The sequence below is a fragment of the Juglans regia genome, chromosome 7 (assembly GCF_001411555.2).
Source record: "Juglans regia cultivar Chandler chromosome 7, Walnut 2.0, whole genome shotgun sequence".
Taxonomy (NCBI): Eukaryota; Viridiplantae; Streptophyta; class Magnoliopsida; order Fagales; family Juglandaceae; genus Juglans; species Juglans regia.
In genome coordinates this window covers 26,100,984-26,105,026 of record NC_049907.1, presented here as the reverse complement: position 1 = coordinate 26,105,026, position 4,043 = coordinate 26,100,984, and the positions used below count along the sequence as shown (strand labels likewise).

Sequence of the window (4,043 nt, the reverse complement as noted above, 5' to 3'; positions counted from 1 at the left end):
CATTTAAAATTATGTAGCCTGTAACATATATATGCCACATTGCCAGGGGCGAGAGAGATATATTGAGAGTTAGAGAGAGAGAGAGTGAGAGAGGGCTTAATCGAGAGAGAGTGAAATTGAGGTGGAACTGCTGGTTGTGATTAGACTGGTGGTTAAATGTGGCAAAGGCAACGGGGCAGAGGTGAGTCGAGATGGCCAAAATAACTTGGTTCGGCTACGTGGTGGTGCTCTTCTGAGTAGTGCAACATGGCGTTATGGTGCGAAGGCTTGTTGGCCCCAACAATGGTCTTGTGGTTGCTAGTTTGTGTGGCACCACAATGTGGGGGAGAGAATGGCTTGGATGCTCTGTTTCAGTTAGAGAAAATATGGGGTACAATGGTGGTTGCCATGGCTCTCAAATGGTGGTTAGGTGACTGTGCTGGTGTGTGGGTCAACAGAAAATGTGGAGTTGGGCAGTTTATGGAGGTGCAGTATTGTGGGTGACATGGGCAGGGTAGTTGGTTGATCTGGTTTGACATAAGAGGATGTTTTGGCTTAAGGTATCTCGGTGCAGGGCTTACGGTTTCGTGGTGGTGGAAGCTTGAAAGTGGAAGGCTTGCTTGGAGCCAGATTTTCTTCGAGGCTGTCGTTTCATGTGATTGAGATTGAAGGGAGGTGGTTGCTACCTGCAGTGGATGGCTCGTGGTGGTCTGGGTGTGGGGGAGGTATTGTCGTGTGGTGTTGTTGTGTATGGAGGGGACAATGTCTGTGGAAGGTTGGTGGCTTGAGGAGGAACGACTATGCAGAGGTTTTGCACCGTGTAGGGTAGCGGCTTGAAGAGAGTGAGTTTGAGAATATATGTACACATACGGAAACTGTAGCTATACAAGGGAGAAAGAAGATTCCACATGCATGGGTCTCATGGGTTGGGTTCGGTCCATTTCATGGGCTTGACCCATGGGTCCTAGGACTTTTTCTTGGGTTCTTATTGGGCTCTAACGAATGGGTTGGCCCATTTTAAGGGTCTAACTAATTTCTAGGGCTTGCCTATAATTTCATCGGCTTAGTCACTTGACAACCCTAACAGGCCAATTCCAAAATGAGCCCAACTCGCCCAATAAATAGCTTTGGGCTTTAAATAATCTTGGGCCCAATATCAATTAAATAGGGCCCATTTGGCCCATAAATATTAAATGGGCTTTAACCTAATTATTTAGCACAATAAAAACCCCATAATAAATTTTTGGATCTGTAGCCTATTCAAAATTATCCAATAACCCTAAATTGGGCTTCCCAAATATTGGCCCATTAATACTAATTTAGGCCCCATAGTATTATCCATTTTCCATCTCTAGAAATATTGAACCGGGTCGTTACACATATAGTCAGGAAATTCCTGCAAAGAACATATACCATCTAGGCACAAACATAATCACAACAAAAATGAGAACTCCAGCGACAGAACATTCTAGATAACCTACCTTATCTAGCCATCCAGCTGTGTTTTTGCAGAACTCTGTTTACAGAACACATTAGGATGATCATCCTACTAAATTATTCCGCTCTACTTCAGTTAGAATCCCGCCATTGAAACTGGCTGACAAAATGAGGGGACAGACTAACTTAGAATAGAGTGGTTGACAATAAACTAAAAGCGAAATGAATTGGACAGCTACAAAAGTGACAACAAGAGATTAACTATCCACGATATAGTAGTCAATGGTGTATATGGCCTCACAGAAAATTCAAAAAGATACAGCTATGGATGGAGTAGTTGGTGCAACAAAAACTGTATTGGGAATCCCAGAATGCTGCAATAGGACTACACTAATTTTCATCAATGATGGATTTGTCCCCATTCTAGGCATATATCCAAATTCTTGCTACTTCATATATGCCCTAAGTTTAAACAATCAAGAGAAATCTATAAACAATCAAGAGAAATCTCATTGTATGAACTAGAAAGCAGTTTTACTTAAGAAAAGAGTATCAATAATGAAAACCGAAAAAACCCTACAGTGGAATCAAAAGGACTAACCTCCCAAACAATCATAGCATCTTGGTTGATCCCCTTCTTGCCCTGCTTACTAAACAGCGATGCAACCTCACTGGAGCCATTCAAGAACAACCGCTCCGGAACTCTATGCAGCCACATCTCCAGCTTGGTATCAAAGGAGGTGTCCTTCCTCATCTTCTTCCTTGAATTCCCGCTCTTGTTGCCGGAGCCCACATCCGAAGCAGACGTGGACGCCGTCACTGCTGCTGCTGCTGCCAAAGCATAAGGGAGTGCGCGGGCGCTGGCCACGTCCCCCGAGAGACACGACCCCATCCCTAGGGATCTGATGATGTTCAGAAAGCATTCCAGTCCCACCAAACACTCAGAGCCCCCTATTTCTACAAACTGATCCGTCGCAAACCCCTCCGTGTTGGTGCTTACCGCTGCTTTCTGCCTTTTCCTCAAGGCCAAATTATCGATAGCCTATCACAACACAGTGCAAACGTTGAATATATAGCAAAACCAGCTGAATCCGATTCCACGGACAAAACATTCTTGGGGGCATAATTAATCGGTTCTACCCAAATTCAATATTCAATCCCAATACCATTTGATCGAATATACAATTTTTGTTATCAGTAAAGAATATATATACGGATAATTACTAAGAAAGAAATATGAACTTGCATATGAAACCGAGAGAAGACAACATGGGTGAGAGAGAGAGAGAGAGAGAGAGAGAGAGAGAGAGAGAGAAGGGAAAATAAGCATACCAGGGTGGCGAAATAGGTGTTCGTCGAAGAGCCTCTGCTTTTGGTTCTGTTTCTACAAAACGCAGAAGAAGCGCGTTAACCGGGAAGACACCTAGAGAGGAGGACCGCGGATGAAACGAGAGGCAGAGGCAGAGGCAGAGGCAGAGGCAGAGAGGCGACTGACTGGGTTTGGGATGGAATTGCAAAGGAAGAAAAATGCGAAGGAAGTGCATATAGAGGTTGACTGGCAGAGATTCGATCAGATATAGAAGCAAAATCTGGATCAAAAAGACATTAATCTTCGAAAATCGCCAGCCATTTCATATATAATATCAATATCTATATAATAATTTCTATGGTGGTCTCTGCTTCGGAGTTGGCCCTTTCAGCCGATCATTATCCCTAAATTTACGCCTCTTCTTAGATTCATCCATCCATTTATTTTTTCAATTCCATAAAATAAATCGGATATTTATTTATTTCAACACCCTAAAGCTACCGTTACAGCAGGCTACGTCACGGACATCTTCCCCACGCTAACAATGGTCGTTGATGGGAATCGGGATTCGGGATGGGTTGGGACCGTTGGGTGGCGGTTGACGAGCACCCGGCATGTCAATAACGGGGGCAGGTGGATGGATATTGAAAAGAGAAATGATTTTTATAAGTTTTAATATATAAATTTTATATAAGTCTTTGTAAAAAAATATGTCTCATTCTAAAAAAGTATAAAAAAAGTTATTTTTTATTAGTGAAATATATTTTTTTATAAAAAACTTGTATGAAACTTATCTATTTAAAATTTATATTTAACATTACTCTATTAAAAATGAGTGATGCTACTTTCTCGCTTGAGGAGCACCACTCCATTTGACCGTCGAGTCATTTTGGCTTCTTCTTCTCTATTTTTTTTTTCACATTTTTTAACATATTTAAATATTTAAAAAAAAATAAAAAATATACTAATATATTAAAAATTATTTTCTTAATTATTAAATAAAAATAAATAAATACACAAGCGGTCAAAATAAGTAAAAAAAGTAAAATGACAAACTAACATTTTCGATTGAAATTTTTTAACTAGACGGGCGTGCAGAATATATAATACTTTATTTTCATATACATATATACATATAATAATTAATGTGCAAATAAGTAAATAAGTAAAAGTAAGGTCGCGTTTGGATATTGAAGTGAGTTGAGATGAGTTAAGTTTTTTATGAATAGTAGTGAGTTGGGATTGTTGAATGAGTTTGGCGGGATCTACTTAAAATGAGTTTAAAATGTGTTTGAATGTTAAAATGAGTTTAGATATA

General features: G+C 40.3%; 1 pseudogene; it reads right to left on the bottom strand.

The window, feature by feature from the left end:
- Window positions 1–3,273, bottom strand: part of LOC108987330 — a 98,526-nt pseudogene extending 95,253 nt beyond the window's left edge.
- Between the last annotated feature and the right edge of the window lie 770 nt (window positions 3,274–4,043).